At 39.1% G+C, this 21,727-nt stretch overlaps 1 long non-coding RNA gene across 2 annotated transcripts in view; it reads right to left on the reverse strand.

The window, feature by feature from the left end:
• The window catches only part of LOC132018154 (uncharacterized), a 75,742-nt gene extending 55,493 nt beyond the window's left edge, over window positions 1-20,249 (reverse strand). For both annotated transcript variants that reach the window (XR_009404463.1, XR_009404462.1), the window contains exons 1-2: window positions 20,190-20,249; window positions 7,461-7,653 (exon numbers count right to left, since the gene is read on the reverse strand). This is a non-coding gene — a long non-coding RNA (uncharacterized LOC132018154). The remainder of the gene's footprint in view (window positions 1-7,460; window positions 7,654-20,189) is intronic.
• Between the last annotated feature and the right edge of the window lie 1,478 nt (window positions 20,250-21,727).

A 21,727-nucleotide genomic window follows, 5' to 3' on the forward strand; every position in this document is an offset into this window, starting at 1 on the left:
AACATTTTTCATGCAAATGAAAATGTAAAGAAAGCTGGGATAGCAATACTTACATCAGAAAAAAATAGATACTAAAACAAAGATTGTTGACAAGAGACAAAGAAGTAAACTACATAATCATAAAGGGAACAACCTAACAATAAAATATAGCAATTATAAATATTTATGCACCCGACATATAAACATCCAAATACATAGTGAAACTATTAATAGACATAAAGGATGAAATCAGCAGTAATACAATAAAACTAGAGGACGTTAACAACACACTTACATCAATGGATAGGTCATCAAGTTAGAAAATCAACAAGGAAACAGTGACTTTGAATGACACATTGGACCAGATGGATCTAAGAAATATATTCAAAACATTTCATCCCAATACATTAGAATACACATTCTTTTCAAGTGCACATGGAACAGTCTCCAAAATAGATCACATGTTAGGCCACAAAATAGGTCTCAACAAATTCAAACAGACTGAAATTATGGCATACACCTTTTCCAACCACACTGATAATGAAACTAGAAATCAATCACAAGGCAAAAATCTGGAAATAGGACCAATACATGGAGATTAAATAACATGCTACCAAACAATGAATGGATCAACCAAGAAATCAAACAGGAAATCAAAAAAAAAAATACATGGAGACAAATGAAAATTAAAATACAATTGCCCAAAATATTTGGATGGAACAAAGGCAGTTCTAAGAGAGAAGTTCGTAGCAATCAGGTATGAAAAATTATATGACAACAAATTGGACAACCTAGAAAAAAATGTATAAACTACTAGAAATATAGAGCCTACCAAAACTGAAGCTCGAAGAAATAGAAATTTAAAGGCTGATTACAAGCAAAGAAATTGAATCAGTAAATAAAAAACTCCCAACAAAACAAAGGTTCAGGCTCAGATGGCTTCACAGGTGAATTGTACCAAACATTTAAAGAAAGGTTAATACTCTTGTTCTTAAACTATTCTAAAAATAAAAAAAGGAAGGAAAACTTCTAAATTCATTCTATGAGGGCAGCATTACACTGATACCAAAACCAGATAAAGACACCACAAGAAAAGAGAACTATAGGCAATATCTCTGATGAATGTAGATACAAAAATCCTCAACAAAATATTAGCAAGCCAAAACCCAAAAAACATTTTAAAAAATCATTCACCACAATCAAGAGGGATTTGTTACCAGGATGCAGGTGGTTCAATATTCCCAAATCAGTCAACATGGTACATCTCATCCAAGAGAAAAGATAAAAGCCATATGATCATTTCAACAGATGCAGAAAAAGCATTTGACAAAGTACAACTCCATTTTTGATAAAAATTCTCAACAAAGTAGGTTTAGAGCGAGCATACCTCAACATAATAAAGGCCATATATGAAAAACCCACACCTAACAACATACTCAGTGGTGAGAAATAGAGAACTTTCCCACTAAGGTCCAGAAGAAGGATGTCTGTTCTCACCACTTCTATTCAACATACTACTGGAAGTCCTAGCCACAATAATCAGACAGGAAAGAGGAATAAAAGATATCCAAGTTTATAAGTAAAATGTACAACTTTCACTATATGTAAATGACATGATACTTCATATAGATAATCCTAAACAAAAAAAAAAAAAAAAAAAAAAAAGGAAAGAAAATCCTAAAGACCAACAAAAGCTGCTGGAACTGATAAAGGAATCCAGTAAAGTTGCAGGATACAAAATCAATGTACATTGCATTTCCACACTAATAATGAAGCAGCCAAAATAAAAAGTAAAAAAACAACCCCACTTAAAACTGCACCAAAAATAATAAAATATCTAGGAATAAACTTAACCCAAGAAGGTGAAAGACCTGTATTCCAAAAACTATGAAACACTGATGAAAGAAATTGAAGATGATGCAAAGAAATGGAAAGATGTTCCATGCTCATGGGTTGGGAAAAAAAACATACTGTTTAAATGTCTATATTATCCAGAGCAATCTACAGAGTTAAGGCAATCCCTATCAAAATACCAACAGCATTTTCCACAGAACTCTGAACAAACAATTCTAAAATTCATATGAAACCACAAAATACCCTGAATAGCCAAAGCAATCTTGAAAAAGAAACATAAAACTGAAGGTATCACAATTCCAGACTTTATTACAAAGCTTCAGTAATGAAAAGTCAGAGAAAGATGAATACCATATGATTTCACTCCTGTAGAATTTAAGAAACTAACAAAGCAAAAAGAGAAAAGAAAAAAAAAAAACAAAAAACAAAAAGAACCCAGACCTTAAATACAGAAAAATGGTTTTCAAGGGAAGGTGGGGGGGGGTGGAATAGGTGAAGTAGCTGAACGGGGTTGATGAGCCCTGAGTAATGTATAGAATTAGTACATCATTATACAATGTACATCTGAAACTAATAAAACACAGTATGTTAATTATGCTTGAATAAGAATACAAGAAACGGAAACCTTGTTTTAGTGCCTCAGTAACAGGGGCTATAGGACATTTTCCTATCATAAAAAACCACTAGCCTTGCCTTTCTGTGACACGATGCCTGGTATTTTGTCCTACTGGCAGTAAAGTATTCCTAGAAGCTGTTCCTTCCTTAAGATCCTCACAGTAATGTAGCAACACAGAGAAGCTACTGTACACCACATAAATACATCCCACCAAACACAAACCAAATATCCCCAAGTCAACTTTCCCACAGATATACATAGCCGTCCCAGTGCTACCCAACATGCAGAATGCGGGACAGGGATGCAGAAGAATGGAAAGACACAACAGTCTTAACCAATTATAGTTTAAAATCCCACTTTTGCTAATTTTATATAAACCTGTAACAATGTAAACAGATAGCTAAGAAGAGACATATTTCTCCCATGCAAGGAGAGAGATTACAGTACCATTATTTTATGATAAATTTGGTAGAGTTTATGTATTTCCCATTTCTTTATCTCCTTCCATCATATTCTAATTTCTTCACTTCTCATTTGCATTTCATCAGTTTTCTTTTTGTTGGAGTTAAGGTACCATTTATCCCATTGCTTCACTTTTTCATTTCAATTTCTCACTTCAATTTTTCATTTAAGTTTTTTTCAATTTTTTAATTTCTAAAATTTCCATTTTGTTGTTCTCATACTTTCTCCTAATTTTTATTTACCTTTTAAGGATTTATTTATTTATTTATTTATTTATTTGAGAGAGAACATGAGAGCAGGGAAAGGGGAACAGGGAGAGAGAGAAAGAGAATCCCAAGCTGACTCCAAGCTTAGCTCAGGAACTCAAGGACCTCAGGAGCTCTCAGGACCCCAAGATCATGAACTGAGTCAAAACCATGAGTCATATGCTTAACTAAGTCACCCAGGCACCCCATTCCCTTAATTTTTAAAAAACAGTATCCTATGGTCATCTTATACATTCAATTTCTTCTTCTGTATTTCTAAGCATTTAAAGATATTTATATTTTAATTTATTCCAAGTTTCCCTAATATCTGTAATTCCTTGAGTGGGAATGCTCCCAATTTCTGTGCCACTTAACATCAGGACGGTAAAGTACCTTAAGTGTTTTTAGTTTTGGACTATGTGCCCATCATGAGAGTCTTATGTGCCCTGGCTTATTGGAGGCATCCCCATGAGGCAGTTCTGTTTATCTTTGTGAACAGAGCTCAGAGCTCACTCTACCACATATGTTGCCTGAAGCCTCAGGCCATCTCTGCACTGGTATTGCAACCCATTCCCCTTGTTGCAAGTAGATACGGCACAATTTGACCATTTCAGCAAATAGAAGATTTGGGGGGTAAATGCTGCTATCTTCCTATAGATGGAGGTAGGTAGCAGCTGATACCACACGTGACTGCAAACATACACCACATGTATGTAACTTCAATAACTGATGGTGTGTCACCCAGAAAGCAAGTCCTGAACCAAATTCTGCTCACCAGCCCACCCACAAAAAGAAGGAAAACATTTATTAGCTAGGAAGTACAAAAATAGTTATATGCTTGTGGTCTTTGCTTTGTAGCACCTTGCATGAAAAGCTTGCTTTAATAGAGAAACAATATTTTCATGGCAAAACCACCTAGACTTATAGTCAGATGAGATGACTAGATCCCATGAACTGCTGGAACTTAAACTGACGGGCTGTAGACCTCAAGGACTACAATAATTGTAGAAGTCTCCTGAGCTATCTGAAGTTTTATACTTTGAACCTTCACAATGTTCCTAATCAAACACGTCGGTCTTGAACATGGCTCATTTTGCCAATTAAGAAATTATTTCTAACACCGCTTAAACTAATAACCCTTCTGGTAAATAATTTGATACTATTTGAAATGCTAAGCACCCACAGGTAACAGTACGGATTCTTGATGAAGGTCTTCAAATACGGACAAGCCATACCCATCTCTGTATTTGTTGACTTCAGTCTTCATATTGCAGAATAGGACCTAGAAATGGTCACCAGCACCTCCTAGGATCACATTGCAAGAGCATCCTGACTACTTTCAGCCTGAGAATTCCAATGTTCAACACTCCTCTTAAATGTGGTATAAAGTACCAAGTAACCTGGTGTAAGGCAAACATAATCAAGGAAAACATGACTCTTAAAGCACAGAGATAGACATTCTAATTCTGTTTACATGATTGCAAAGATTTCCAGCAGCTATTTGGCTGATGTTAACATTTTAATCACCCATTGTGTTCTTACACATGTGTACAGTGTTCGAGGTAGAGTTCCTCCATACTGTACTTCTTTGATTCATCTTTCATACCTAAATTCCAGGTTTCATGTATTCTTTTTACATTTAATCTTACAACTTTCCCTACATAATATCCATGGAGTTTTGGCTTTTTTTTTTTTTTTTTAGAATATTCATTCTGCCATCTGGGTGAACAGATGGATGGATGGATAAAACATCTAACATTACTCCACTCAGTAGACCATGTTTTACAGTCAGCAATGCTATCCTAAAATTATTTCAAGCTCTGGATCCTGCTTCTATTATTTCCCTGTCATTGCCCCACTTTCTCTCTTTTTGGATATTAAAAGTAGTCACCACAAGTAGCCAAGAAAACTGCAATGAAGAGAAAAGCTTACCATGAAGAAATAGTAATTTATGAAGTGGTGCCCTAGTGGCCTGGATTATTACAGACTCCCAGGGAGCCTACCTCCCTTTGGGGCAGCAGCATATGCAGTAGGAGAAGCTGATTCAATGCATTTCTGATTCTGCATCCTCTCCTGATACAGGGTGTGCTATAACCAACTCTGCTAAGGGATCAAGTTTCATGGAACATGTAATGATATCACAGCAGGACCTGAGCAAACAACAAATATTAGAGGTAGCTAGGGAAAGCAAACAATTATGGAAAGTTAAGGATCAGAGAGAGTTCCTAAGGCAGAAAATTCTTCCTGTTTCAGGCTTGAGTCTAGGGAAACATAAATACAATGGTTATTGTACAGCTGTCCAACAGTAATGGACTTTGGTCACTACCAGCCTGGGAATATGTGTACCAGGCAATCTTAAAAGTAATTCAGTTGATTATTAGTCCCTGAACTCATCCTATCATTCTAGGTTAAATAATAATAGTAATAATAATAATTTCAAGTCTTGCATGCAGTAAGCTTTTAAAAAATTTTTACACTCTAATTCCTAGAAAAATAAAATGTGATAAGGGATACAGTATCAGATTACCCATCACTCAGAAGCTCCTGAGGGATTAGTGTTATTTTGTTGGGTATCTGAGACCAGTTTCTATTAAATGAATTATCCCCCTAGAGATAAGTTTAACAGGTGTTAAAGACTTCATTTTTTTATTCAGTGATGTTTTCTTGAAACTTTAAGGTCTCTTGTGTTTGTATTGAAACTCTAAAATTAGTTATATTTCCTAATTGCCCTAAATAAAAATTAGCTATAAAACCTACTAGAGTGCTCTTTTTGCAGTCTTTATTCCTATGGATGTCCCGTCTATATCTCCAAAACCTTCCTACTCCAAATTTTCCTTTCATTTTCTTTTCATTTCATATTTACTTTTTCATATAATGAAGATCTGTTTGTTAGTTTTCTGGTGATATTTATTCCATCCTTTCTCTTAATAAAGTGAACATTCAGAATGAGAAATCACTACAGATTTTAAAAATGCTCACAAAACCAAATGTTGTAAAGAATACAACATTATTATTAACTGGCAATAAGGTTATCATTTCTTTTTTAGTTTTCTTCATTTTGATTGCCTTTTTCTTTCATTAAATCTATACATAGCTTAAAATTGACCATGTTTTTAGGTGCTGATGCACTATTTGTCAATTGTCTATTTGTCTATTGCTACACGCTGACCAACTCCCTCAAGGTTCCTAGTTCATGTCTGAAAGATGCTAGTCGAATTCTCTTCTAAGCAAAAAGGAAATCACTTCTTCTGCCTTCATTCTGGATTATGTTCTTCATCCTCTTTAGGAGTAGTGAAAGCAAAGAAGCTGAAAAATCAATCCTTGTGTGCAGATTAGAGGAGCCCAAATCAAATAGAACGTGAAGCTCCAGTTCTGATGGCCTTGTTGCTATCCCTCCCCAGGTGCTGTATTACACAGTGAGAACATGGTGCCTGAGCCATGGGACCTCCTGCTGTGGCAAACATCTGCACCTGCAGGTTTCTTATCAGGGTAGTAATGACTATAGCTGCACTGTTTTGTGGGCATGGGAATGTATCAGAGCAGGGTACATGGAGGTGGGATCTTTAGCTCAGAAGATGACAGACCAGCCAATCTACCACATCTGCCAAAGAAGAGGTCCCTTTCCTCAGTAGATGATGAAGTATAGGTTCTGATTTGATTTCAATTGACTAGAGTCCTATTAAAAAGACTAGATTTCAGTTTTCCTGTGTTAAGACTAAATGCCTTTTTCTTTTGTGTTGTTAAGAAATATACGCAGAAGACAAATAAATACGAAAACTGTGCTGACCTAAATAACTATTTGCCTCGTCTTCTACAGATGTAATTTGAAGGAGCTGATAAAGAAACTAGAGTCCCTTAGAGGCCTCCGTGTAATTACAAAGGAAACACTACAGAAAGCTAAAATGGCAAATATATTTAAGGTAATTCCCTGTGAATAGACTTTGGCTGCCACCATCCATTTTATTATTGCTTTTCTAAATTGCTTTCTTGCTGTTCTCTACCAGAGCCTCAGATCAATCTCTGGGTATTGTTGTGAGGGCTTGTCCAAAGTAATGACACCTGGCACAGAGCTGTAATTGTTTTATGTGCAGGGCATGTTAGGCTGTGCACTAAGTCTTTTTCTTCATTAAGAGACTTTGAATCTCATAGTTGGCTCTAAGCACAAAAGAGGGCACCTTGCAGCAAACATTTTAGTTTAAATAGAATTTTCTCCAGAAAGCAGGGAGCACAGGGTCACCCTCACTCAGAGAATGAGAGGTGGTAGGGAGATATCTAGAGCACAGTGTGAGTTATCAATATATTACCTCTGAGCGCCAAATCCACATGTCCTTCCATGCTCTGCAATAACAGAGACGATTTCTGCAGCTCTCTCTCCATTGCCAGCTGGCCCAGCGTTTGTCAAGAGAGTGATGCTGGACAAGGCAGATGCTTCTTTGCCTGGTTTACAGTCCTGAGTTTGTAGGGCTCCTGCAGTGTGTGTGATTTTCTCAGCAACACCTGTAGGACAGCAGCAAGTGACCTCTTTACTGGCACACCCCCCTCAGACCCTCAGACATGTCCATGATCGTTGGTCTCACTGAGGCTGGATTTTCAGCACCTCCCCCTGCCCCAGGCAGTTTCCTAGGGGAGAGCCTTAGCACCTCTCCAAGAACAGCTTCCCCGCACATACCCCTGGATAGACTTCACAGAAGAGGGTTGGCAGACATGGCTTCTCCCCTTAAACAGCTCTCCCAGACCACTACAGTCTACAGAGTTCTGAGGCATAGCACCACTGCCATGAGGACGGCTTCTCCCAGCACTCCAGAGAAAATACGTCTAACGAACTTCACATACCCACTGAGCCATGAGAGCACCCTCTCCAGGAATGTCTGCATCTCTATCCTGGGAAACATGGCATTCCGCTGGGGTGCTCCACCTCAATGCGAGGGGTGATGCTACTGCTACCATCTGCTATTCTTGTATTTCTTAGCATTCTCTTGGCTCGGGTTTGCCAATCCCCCATTACTGAAATCCCCTGTTAATTCTTTATGTTGAATTTTCTCTATTCAATTTGTTTTCTGTTTCCTGTTGGACTCTGGCTGATACAGTCCCTTGGAGGGGCTCTCAGTGTATTATAGAAAGAAGAGTAGCTTCACCCCTGGCATTTCTGTCCCATGTACCCATCTTCCTAACAACACCCTTGCTTCCATCGACTGCCCTCAGCAAATGGTGATAACTGGCCTACACCCATTGAATGCTAGCCTTCTAGAGACTCCTACCTCCCTCACTCCAAGTTTCCTCACATCTCTGCCATCTTAGACACATCTACGGTGGGTAAAAAGAATCACTTTAATTTCTACATGAAATGTACTTAGGTAAAACCTGTACTCTGACCTTTAAAAAATTCACAACTTGATATTTTATAGCAGATACTTGAATAGAACTCTGACTTGATCAATATTGCAAATTGCCAAGTTAGTGAAAGTCCTGGGAAATCATGCCGAGAAACAGCAGAAATCTGTTCATAATGTGAAGGTCAGTCAAGAATTTCTGAATTGCATTGGACAGTATCACAATCAAAGTAACCTGATCTTGACACTGTAATCCATCTCTGCCCTAGCTCACAGAAAATCAGTGCTCATTATGTCATTTTCCACTGCATGACCAGAACAGTGACAAATTGACTTACCATGATGACTATAAATAAAAGAAATACATGGTAAAACTCTAGTCTAACAGTCTAGAGATAAGTAAGACATTACAGTTAGAGGTTCTGGGAAAAAAAAAAAACTACGATTATGTCTTTGGTCTGATACCCCTAGTGGCCTTTATCTTCTTGGCCCAAATAAAAATATACTCTGATTATTCCTATAGTTATAGGTAACTTTTTTGTTAGCTTCAGGTGTACATCACCATGATTTGATATTTTTATACATTACAAAATGATTCCCACAATAAGTCTAGTTACCATCTGTCACCATGCATAGTTATTGCATTGTTGTTGACAATGGGAAACATGGTGTATATTACATGCTGTATATTACATCCTTACGACTTATTTATTTTATGAAGTTTGTAACTCTTCATCTCCTTTACCCATTTTGTCTGTGTCCCAACCCCTCTCTACTTGGGCAAACAGTAGTTAGTTGCTGGTATCTATGAGTCTGTCTCTGTTTTCTTTTTTCTTTTTTTTTAATTTTCATATTTAAGTGAAATAATAAAGTATTTGTCTTTCTATGTATCACTTAATTTCACTTAGCAAAGTACCCTCCAGGTCCATTTATGTTGTCACAGATAACAAGATTCCATCCTTTTTTTATGGCTGAGTAATATTCCATGGTATATGCTGTACCATCTCTTTATCCATTCATCCACCAATATACACTTATGTTACTCCCATATCTAGGCTAGCTATTGTAAGTAATGATGCAATAAATGTGGGGGTGCATGTATGCTTCATATTTCAGGTCACTTCAATCTTAGCTAAAAAAATCATCTGAAAAATTAAAATCTAGGCATAAAATATGAAGCAAACAATGGATTTTTGTCCAAAAGCAGAAATACATGACCAGATTCTGTTCCCCAAGCATGCCACAAAAGGTGCAGAGTAGAGCTGGGTGTTTATATTTGAAATTAATTCATTTAAGAGTATGGCACAAGATCTGGTTCCTGAAGTCTACACAGATACTATACTGAGGCTTGGCCTTGACAGTATTTAGAAAAAAAAGTTTCATTTTTAAGTCTGTTATATTCTTATTGATCCCCAATTCAATTCACCTCAGGCACGTCGGGCTCTTCACACTTCTCTCCCTGCCCAAGGGCCCACAGGGAGGCATCCCACCTGACACAATTGCAAAGGGCACCATTTATAGAAGATTCACTTGAGTGCCCCTGGAATGGCAGAGGAACTAAAGCAGTCTCACAGAGGGGATAATGGTAATGGAAGGCAAAGAAGAAAAATCTAGAAATTACCCATTCAGACACATACTTCCATGGAAGGCGACAGATTCCCCCTCCTATTAACCATCTACTTCCCTATATCTAGGACTTCATTTCTACAAATCCCTTTGAATAGGGCTGTTCAGTTGGCAAATCTAATCCCCTCTCCTTCCAGATAGCAGTATTGAGAAGCAGCCATTTTGTCATCCTCCCAGCAGAAACCATTTCTACAAGAAGGGAGAAGGAAAAAACTGTGTGAATGGGGGCAGCAACTCACAAAAACAATAGCCCCTGAACAAAGGGGTACCCGTTCCTGTCTTTGTTCCTTCTCCCTGCTTTCTCAAAAATCCGTCGTCCTTCATACCACAGCTTGCTGGCCCTCTGGTCCAAACAACCTAGTATCTGTACCTCTTAAAGAGTAACTTCCCATTTCTCCCTCTCCCCATTCCCTGGCAATCACCATTCTCCTTTGTCTCAATACATTTGACTATTCTAGGGCTCTTAACACTTTCAGATTCCACCTCATACAGGGGGAAGGAGCCAGTGAGTGCTGGTATTTTTGTGGCTGTCTTACCACAGTGCCTTCAGGCTCATCCATGTTGTGTCATGTGTCGGAATCTCCTTTGTTTTTAAGGCTGAATAATATTGCCTTTCATATGTGTACCGTATTTTGTTCATCCATTCATCTGTTCACGGACACGTTGGTTGCTTCCACCTTTTGGCTCTTGTCATCAATGCCACAGTGAACATGGGAGCACAGATCTCTCTTCACGACTCTGTTTTTGATTCTTTGGGGTATATGCCTCCAAGTGGCACTGGTGCTTCATAGTGTTTGTTGTATTCTTTGGCAAAACTATAATTATGATGAAATCTTGACCTTCTTTCACTTCCTAATTTAATCCTGCACTCATGCAGCTGTTCTTGACTGCCAAAAAATAACCCCATCAATGTCTCTCAATTCATGACGAAACATTAACATGAATAACCATCATGGTTTGCTCAGGATGATCCCAGTTTTAGCACTGACAGTCTAGGTCCCAGGAATCCCCTGAGACCTGGGCAAACTGGGACAGTGGGTCATCCAAACAGAAAAGGACTCCTTAGGGACCTTGCGATCCCACAGTACCTCTTTCGTCCATTCACTTTCCTGCTCTGCTGTTGACTATTTCACAACTACACACTCACACTGCCTAAACTTCCAACACTTCCTCTCTCTCCTCACTTTCAACTGATGACCTGGGTTCCCACTGCTTCACTAGAACCTTTCCTAGGTTCTAGGAAAGAACCTATCATCCAGAAAAGAACTTCCCAGATTTCTACCACCACCACCTTCCCACTGGCCGGCATCTGCACTCACATCCATTAACTTCCCTCCTAGTATTCCCAAGGAATACTTGTTCCTCCATCCATGAACTTCTCCACAGCCAGTCCCTCTCCAACTACATCCGATTCCTTCCCATCTAGCCATTTTGTGAACTATATCCCATTCTTTCTGTTAGAAGATAAACCAAAGCACATTAAAAATTTTGGGAATTTTTGAGCAAACATTGATTCTAGCTGAGCAGCATCATACTGGCAATGGAAAAGCACTCTTGAGGAGAGCCAGGGGCAAAGATTTTATAGAGAACACAATCAAAGCAAGGAGATTATTTGATTGGCTATAGTTTAAACTACAACATTATTTGGGAAAGCCTGGTTAGCTGCTTGTGAGTGGTTGTTATTCACCCTGAGGCATTTATAGGAAGTGACTCTGGTTTAGGTTTTGGCTTGCTTACATAGGCTACCAAGGTAGTAAAGTTGCCTTGGTCTTATGACCTCTTCATTTGCTTGCTTTAAAACTTCTCAGTTCATTGCTGGAAAATATGTCTCCAACAATTCTCCCCCTACCTGTACCATCAATTTCTCTGTTACTGGGTCATTTCCTTCCTGTTATTTCTCCCATGTTTAAAAAACAAAAGAAAAAAAAAATACTTTCTCTTGGCCCACTTCTCTTTCCCATGACTCTTATCTTCTTTACAAGCAAAATTCTCTGAACGTATTTTCACATATCTCCTCTAATTCTTCTCCTCTTCATCTCTCTTAAACCATCTTCAACCCAGCTTTCCTCCCTGCCTGCTATTAAATCTCTTCTTGTCAAGATCACCAACGATCTCCATGTTGATAAGTTCAATGATTAACTGTCAGTTCTCCTGTTAACATTTGATAGGTTACATCTGATAGGGTAACATAGTTGTTACACTTTTTCATATGGCTTTAGGGTGCCTCTCCCTGAATTTCTTCCATCTGTTTCATTTTTCCTTGACTTCTTAAAAGCTGAAGTGTTCTGGGTCTATTTTTGGCGCTCATCTCTTTTCAACCATACTCAGTTCCTTTGGTGATCACACTCAGTCTCCTGGCTATAAAGATGCTGATGACTCAAATTTACACCTTCAGGCCAGACCTCGCTCCTGAATTTCAGATTCACATGTCTTAACTGCCTAACATCTCCTCTTGGAAGATAACAGAAGTCTCGAAAATAACATATTCCAAACTCAAACATGATTTCTACCACTTTATTCCCCTACTTTCTCTCCCTGAAGTCTTCCCTGTGTTAAATGATGGCAAATGTATCATCCCCAGATTCCCAAGCCATAATTTTTGGAAGCATTCTTAAATCTTTTATTTCTATCATGCTTCATATTCAACCCATCAGAAAATGCTGTTTGTTCTACCTTCATAATATACCCACAGTTGCATTTTGCTTGTGAATTTCTGCCATTCTGTATGTGACAGCTGTAACACTTGCCTGGCACTTCCTCTTGGCAGTTTCTCTCCTTCAGCTTCAGTATTTTCAAATAATAGAAAAAGAAAGAAAGCTAATAAATAAAAGGGCATGGTGTGGGTGTGAAATTCTAATTGCTTCTTAGAATGTCTTTGTTTTCAAGGAAGTTAGAAACTTAGAAACACAAACACGTAATAGAAAGAAAAATTAGAAGCAGAGTTAAGACAACAGATCTTATACAACAGTTGAATACTGTGTTCTGTACGGAGTCTATCACATTTGGTGTTTAATGAATGTTCACTGACACAAATAATACTCTCTTATATTCATATAGTGCCTTACCATGTGCAGTGCTGTTATATGCATGTCATAAACCTGTTTACTTTTTACAACAACCCTATCATTCAGTCGGCCCTGAAGTCCTTGTGGGCAGAAACCACTTTGTACCCACGAAGGCTAGCAGTCCTTGTGGGCAGAAACCACTTTGTACCCACGAAGGCTAGCACAGGGCCTGGCACATGGTGGTTGCCCAGGAAATGTCTGTTGAGTAGGTGGACTCATTGGCATGGGCCAATTATCCTCATGTCACAGATGAAAAAAATAAGATCTGATGACTTGCTCAATATCATGGAACTAATGAGCAGTCTTCTAATTCCTAAGTCAGTGTTCTCCCAAATATAAGATTTAAAGTTTCTTAAAATTTTGGTTTCCTGTTCTTTATAACAGAATAAACTTTTTTTTTTCAGAATAAACTTTTAAGAGGATTTTTAATTGCCTAGTATTATGTTCTTTCACTACTTTCCAGCTTAATCTAAGTAAATATCAGTTTTCTATTATTTTCAGTCACAGATAAACCTAAGAAAACAATAATACAGGTATAGGCTCCTTGGTGACTCAGAGAGTCATAAAGTGTCCATTTACTGCTCTCAGGAATATCCTACTTTATTTAGGTTAGGCATATTGATTATGCTAAAGCGATAGTATTCTCAGAAAACATATATACTCTGTATAGAACTATCTATTTGGGGAGTGGGAGTTAGAATAGGAATCATATAACAATGTTAACTCTGAGTTTCCAAATGCTCCCCCCACCAACTAGCTCACTTCTACCAAATTATTCTCTTTAATGGTTACTCCTGAGTCACCCTGTCACCAAACTCTGACATCTTGTTTCATTCACATGGAAGCATCTAACTAAATATATCTAGATGTGTCATGTGGGGTATGGTATTTCCTCTCCAATTACATATGTATCTTATTGACAAGCATCATTTCCAGATCCCCACCTCCCTCTGATGTCTTCTACATATTGAGTTCCCAGCCACCAGGCCTAGCTTTATTTATCCTGTCCATTTTGCTCCCCAAAGCCTCCCCTTTCTTTCAGTACTCTAAGGCAGTCTTACTCTTCATTTTCATAAAGCCAAACCTCTCAATGGCAGCAAATAATTAAGTTAGAAACCTACCCCCATGCCAACTTGTTTATAACAACAGTGGTATCACCCACTTCTAATACTATTACTTCTCCTTCTCACAGTACTCATAAAATCTATCCAAAAATACCTGAAATACTGCTTTTTAATTCACAGTCACATGGTACAGACTTTAGGAAACATAAGAGAAGAGTGACAGGAAATTTCAGACAAAATGGGATAATGAGGATGATTATCAAGCTCCATTTTAGGGAGCCAGGGCACAGAGCTGGTCTTCAATGGCCATTATATGATGTTTTCTGATTATGACCAATCTAAAGGCAGCTTTGGAATAATCAAGGAACAGTTATGCCCTATAGGTTAAGTCATCTTTGCAAGAGAAAAGAACATAAAAACTAAGAAAGTGTAATTTCTAAGGAGAAATTTATAATACCTTAATTTTCTTTAGATTTTATATAATCTTAGACTACTTTTTAACAGATAGTAGACCAGAAAATGTCTTTTACCTTCTCTCTTAACATGAACTGATTTTTTTTAAAAAAAACTTAATAATTTAAGGATTCTCATGTATCTTAATGAAGTAGGAAAAGAGCTGGTGGTTCTAAGTTTTTGTCAAATCCAAAATTTACTAGTGACTGTGAATAAATTACTTTGCCTCTTTAAGCCTAATTTTCCTTGTCTATAAATGAGTATAACATTCCTAAGACTATTGTGAGGAATAAATGAAATCATACATGAAAGTATTTCAAAAAATATGAAGGGGCAAACATCTGATAAATGTTATCATTCAATTCCAGCAAAAGAGCAGAGTAGAAAAACCTGTCAGATGAGGGAGCAGACAACAACACATACTCTTGGGAAACCCATTTCCCAAACAGCAAATTTATTCTTGTTTCTAGTCACCATACTGATTTTTCACTTTTTTTTTTTTTTTTTTTTTTTTTTTAAGTAAGCTCTACACCCAATGAGTTCAAACCAAGATCATGAGCCACATGCTCTACTGACTGACCCAGGCAGGTGCCCCTGATTTTTCATTTCTTAAGAAGGAGATATCTTCAAAGATAATCTGTGGAGATTTATGGGGCTCTGGAAAATGATACTACTGTGGTAAGTTTAAGAAAAATAAATGCAAATGCTGACACTTAAGTGGACTCATTATATTGCATTTTGTTAGAGTTAATTAAAGAAAAAGAAACAAAAAATTTGATGTAAAAATGTAGGGTTTTTACAGAAAATTAATATCTTCCTCTATGTAAAAATAGGTAACTAATTTTCTTTCTTTTTTTTTTAAGATTTATTTATTTTATTTTAAAGGGGAGAGGGGCATAGGGAGAGGGAGGGAATCTGAAGCAGACTCTATGCTGAGTGCAGAGCCTGGGGTTTGATCTCATGACCCTGAGATCACAACCTGAGAAAAACCTGAGTCAGATGCTTAAGTGGCTGCACCACCCAGGAGCCCCTAGACAACTAATTTTCTGAGATAAACTATATTATATTTTCCTACACATGTTCCAATCATTTCTAACCTAGAGTTCCCAATCACCTGTCACTTTTGTATTTTAATCTGCATGGGGGAGCCTCTGCATGTCCCCAGTCTGCTTCCACCCTCTATGCTTTCCATTTGCTTGATCATTTAAATGGCATCCACGTGCTGTCAGCTCCAGTCCAGATCTCTCTTGATGGACAGACTTTATTATCCAACTGCCACTCATGACCCCCACTTGGATGTCTAACAGGACTCAAACTTAACATGTCCCTGATCTTTGCCTTCAGTCCTACTTACTCAGTTTTCCCCATCTTTGCTAAAGACTATTCCATTCCCCCTCCGATTACACAAAACATATTGGAGTTGCACTTCCATATCCATTCGGCAGGAAATCTTACTGGCCCCACCTTTTAAAGCATATCCAGAATCTTACCACTGCTCACCAATCCCACAGGTACCACTTTGATTTGAGCCAACAATATCTCTTGCCTGGGTTGTTACAACAGCCTTCTCACTTGTGTCTCTACTTTCATCCTTGTTATCCCTATCCCCACCCTAACTCTGGATTTATTTTCAAAACAGCGACAGAGTGATTCTTTCAAAAACCTGCTTCAGTGCATTTTTAAAAAGTAGCCTCCATATCTGGTGTGGAGCTTAATGTGGGACTTGAACTCACAACACTGAGATCAAGACCTGAGCTGAGATCCTAAGGTGAAATCAAGAGCCAGTCACCCAACCAACTAGCCACCCAAGCGCCCCTTTAGTACATCTTATGCCTTTGCTCAAAACCCTTCAAGACTAACCCTCTTTATCCAAAGAAATACCTTATAAAATTGGCTCCACTACTATGTCTCTGACCTCATTATCCTACTACTCTGCTCTGGCCTATTTTGCCTCAGCTGCACTGGCTTCTTGCCATTCCACAAACATGCCACGTACATCCCTTTTCATGGTCTTTATACTGGTTTGTCTATCTGCCTGGAGAATGCCCTTTCATATATCCATATGTCTAACTCTTTCACATTACTCATTTTTTCACTGACTCTCATATTGACCACCTCATTTAAAATTATAATTCTCCCATTCCTTTTTTCCTCTCTCTAAATACTAAGCACTTATAATTCCAACATGCTATTTATTATTTATTTTCTATCTCCCTCTGTTAGAATATAAAGACCATTAAGGGCAATGTCCAAAGTAGGGTGCCCAGTACTCCATAGGTATTTGTTGAATGAATGACTTCGATTTCTTGGTTATGAAGACTCTTGAAAGTTGAGTGTGTACTGTGTTAGTTTCTTACTGCTACCTTAACAAATTACCATAAACTTAGTCGCAGAAGACAACACACATTTATTCTCTTAGTCAGAAGTCTAAAATCAAGTTGTCAGCACAGATGTGTTCTTCTGGAGGGTTCAGGGAGAAGCTGGTTCCATGCCTTTTTTCTGGCTTCTTGATGTTGCCTATAATCTTTGGCTCCTAGTCCCTTCCTTATCACTCCAACCTCTTGCTTCTGTTTTCACATCTGCCACTTGCTTCCATCTCCTGCCTCCTTTCATCAAGACTCCTGTGATACCTAAGGGCAACCCAGATTATCCAGGATAATCTCCCCATCTCAAGATCCTTAATTTAATCACTTCTGCAAAGTCTTTTTTGCTATATAAAGGAACATTCATAAATCCTGAGGATTGGGATTGGACATCTTTGAGAGGTCATACTTCAACCTTCAAGCACATGAGGAAGATGCTTTCCTGGGTTGGTATGTGAAGCAGAGCATTATCAGCCAACCGCTGAAGAGACATGATAAAACTGCTGTATTTCCAGTATATCAGGCACAATAAGGGATAGCCAAACAAAAGCTCAGGCTTGTTTTCAGATAACTTGAAAGCCAGACAATATGATCTCTACTTGAATAGGCATATACTAGGGATGCCTGCATGGCTCAGTCATTAAGTGTCTGCCTTCTACTCAGGTCATGATCCAGGGTCCTGGGATCGAGCCCCATTGGCTCCTTGCCTCTTCCGCTCCCTCTGCCGCTCCCCCTGCTTGTGTTCCCTCTCTTACTGTCTGTCAAATAAATAAAAGCTTAAAAAAAAAAAAAAGAATAGGCGTATACTAGAGATGGGAAGGCAACCCAGCAGAAGAGGGCTAGAGAAGTTTTGAGTTAAGAGGTAACACACAAGGCTGAGAACTTAGTCAGGGGTAAGACATAACAACTCTCCTAAACCACATTCAGGTTTCTGGACCTGGTTCCAAGAGAAACTGGAGACCCCTCAGGGGACTTACACAAGGAAGTGGCCTGATCAGATTTACATTTTATTTATTTATTTATTTATTTATTTATTTATTTATTTTAACGATTTTATTTATTTATTTGACAGAGAGAGATCACAAGTAGGCAGAGAGGCAGGCAGAGAGAGAGAGAGGAGGAAGCAGGCTCCCTGCCAAGCAGAGAACCCGATGCGGGACTCGGGACTCGATCGCGGGACTCGGGACTCGATCCCAGGACCCTGAGATCATGACCTGAGCCAAAGGCAGCGGCCTAACCCACTGAGCCACCCAGGCACCCCAGATTTACATTTTAAAGCCTATCACTCTTGTAATAATGTGGAAAAAGAAAGTGAGAGTGTGAAGACGTGGGAAAAGACCAGTTGGGAGAACGTACAATAACAGGTGACAGAGGTTTGCTATTATACTAAGCTGTAATCTCTTCTCTGAAAATGAAGATCGTATTATGACCAGCCTCTCCTGCGTCTTACAATGATCCACTGAGCACACATCTAAAGCAGTGAGCTGACCGTGCAGACCGTACTGGCTCCTGCGTTGTAACACTGAGTCAGACTTCAGCTGCCTGTTCCCCTCACAAAATTACAGAGACTGCTTCAAAGGAAGGAAAGATACTGATTATATCTAACACAACATATTTAAAAAACAATAAAATATTGACACAAGCACGGTGAGATAGTAGCTAGCCTCTGCACCATCTTATGAGGTCCAAAAGATACATCTGTCCAATACCTCTTGCTAATGGAGATAAGACATGATTACGAGCCCAGAGAGAATGTTGGCTCCTGGATTTCGGTGACAGCGAAACGAGAAACAAAATCGCCACTGGGACTCTTGGCTGCCGAAGACCAAATACTATGAAAATGAACAACGTAGATCGTCCTCCAAAGTGTTTTTCTTCATGTCCCCAAGCAGTGAGCTATCACAGTACTGTGTGTGGAAGCATTGATGTGGGCAGGACACATGGCTTCAGGTCCTGTCTCTGTCACTTACTAGGTTTACCAGTGGGAAAGTCACGTGAACTCTTGAGTCTCGGTGACTCTTTCTGAAAATTGAGATAATTATAGAAATACCTCACCATGGTTTCAGAATTTAAGGAGAAAATGCTTATCAAGGGCTAACATGGTAGATGAACTAGAATAAATAACCAAAGGCCTCTGTTATTACTAATGTTATTTTTGCTCTTTTTTTTTTTAGTTTGACAGACAGTGATCACAAGTAGGCAGAGAGGTAGGCCGGGGGGGGGGGGGGGCAGGCTCCCTGCTGAGCAGAGAGCCTGAAACAGGGCTCGATCCCAGGACCCTGAGATCATGACCTGAGCCAATGGCAGAGGCTTTAACCCATGGAGCCATCCAGGAACCCCCTGTCCTTTTTTTTTCTTATATGTTTATGTTTTATACCTTTCAAAGAATTGCAAAGAGCACCCTGAAAGGTAAGGGAGGCAGAAAAAAGGCCATCAAGGAAGCAGCTCAGGGAATGTTAGGGTCAATACCAAGTCATGTTTATCAAAGACAGAACATACTCGCCTGTGACTCAAGCAAGGATGGAGGAATTGTGTTGTAGTCAACGTGCGTTAGCAAAGAGCAGACTGAGAGCGGGCAAGGGTAGATGAAGGCGGGAGCCAAGGGGAGAATGACAGTATTGATGTGCTGAGAGCAGCTCATCTCCTAGAGTGTCTGGCTCCCTGTCACCAGGAATCTGACAGCACACGAGGAGGAGGATAAAAGGGAACACTGGCCATACTCTTGGGGCTGCAGCTGTCCTCTCTGTGAAAACATAGGCACATTCACTCTCCTTAAATGAAACATGGGAAGAAGCTGTCTGCAGCCTTCTCCAGAGGGCATTGTTGGAGTATGAAAAAGAACCACTTAAAAATAACAAGACCGCCATTGTCAACAAATGAAATTCTGCAGATAATCTCATTAGATATTATCAAGGCCCAGAGAGCCCAGGTTTCAGAGCTTTCCAACAGATTTGGACTGCCACAGCTTTTAAGTCGCACATGATTAGACCCCCTCAAAAAATAAATAAAATAAAATAAAAGATAATCTAATTCTCCAAAAGCAAAGGGTAAGCGTAAATCAAGGATAGGAAAAGAAACATGTCTACATGACCAAGCCTTGTCGGAATGGAGGGGAACTGAAGAATCACTTACCTGACATTCTTTCTTTTTGATGCCCCATAAACTCAGGCTGGGCTGAGTGCATTTAATCCTATGGAAAAGAAGTACTTTTGTTTCATTTCAGCAAAGTACATTAAAGGAGGCACTTAGAATGGCTGACATAAGATGAATTTAGCAATTTTCAGAACTAAGAAGGATTAGATGTCTTTGGCAGACTAGACAAGATTCATTACTTGCCACCCTCATACGAAAAAGATTTTACCTCCCCATTACCCACCCTGATTTTGAAAAACCTCCCCTTTCTCTGCTCAGTCCCCATGATGGGATAAGGAAACCCTAAGTGTCCCAAATACAACCTTAGGTGTTAGGTGTGGAGACTAACAAGAGGATGCTTGCTCTAAATTCTAAAGTCCCAGGAAAAAGCAAAACAAAACAAAACTGTCCATCTCAAATCGTGTCCACTCTTGGTCCAATTAGACATGGCAAGTCTCACACCACAAACATGCCTCAGGGAAGGGAAACTGGAGATTCAATAGGGATCCAACTTACCTTTTCCTTCTCTCTCTCTCTTGTTCCCTACCCATGGCCACAACACACCACTTGCTATTCCTTTTTCTGGGCTTCCTCATGATTTCCTCAGAATGGAATGCCCTTTTTCTAAGATCTACCTGTTGGAAAAAGAAATCAGACACAGGCCTCAAGAACTTGATTTGGGAACTGGTCAGAATACATGCTCAGACTCCCAGATCTTAAATTAGATTTTAGTATGGGAAGCTGAAAGGACATGGATCTTAGTAAAGGTTACAAGATGATGTCCACTTGGGGATGTTCAGAGTGGGGCTTCTCTGGTATATGTTAGTTCCTTACCAGAAAACACATGTGGATATTGACATATGTCTCATGGAAGCCTGGTATTAGGGAAGTTTGAGTCTTTTAAATCCCAGCCAGGCATTTGGAAATCATAGCATTACTGCCTTAAAAAGATCACCAGTGATATATTGTTGAATTAGTCCCAGCTGACATAATATCTCATAAATAGAGTCACAGAATGCTCACTGGCTGTGAACGATCTCTTATCTCCAGAGCTACAAGCCCTTGAAGGTACTAAGCATGACCGTCTTGGCCTGCCAGGCACCATCTCATGAGGATGTCTCTTCTCTCTCCTCTGAAGTGACATAGGACTTAAACACTGTGGTTTTACCTCCCAGATTGGTTTGTAAACATTGTGCCCTATGTTGAGTGGTATGCACTCTGTCATCAGTTTCAATCCCAATGCAGCTGCTTCACTGAACTTGCTGGAGAAAGCTCCTCACTGACAAAACTGGGGACAAAAATATCACCCTCTTAGAGGGACTGTGAAAATTAAACAGCAATGTTTATAAAACACCTGACACATGGCCTGGTATGAAGGAAGTACCCAACAAATGCTAATCACATCCTTATTTCCTGCAGGAGCACTCTGTATCCTATTGACATTTGAGTATGTTGTCTGTATCTACGTACGAAAATAATAAATGAATTAAATAGAAAAATGGCTATGTGAGGACAATGCCTCCCATCACCTGACCCAG

This window comes from Mustela nigripes, chromosome 5 (assembly GCF_022355385.1).
Source record: "Mustela nigripes isolate SB6536 chromosome 5, MUSNIG.SB6536, whole genome shotgun sequence".
NCBI lineage: Eukaryota > Metazoa > Chordata > Mammalia > Carnivora > Mustelidae > Mustela > Mustela nigripes.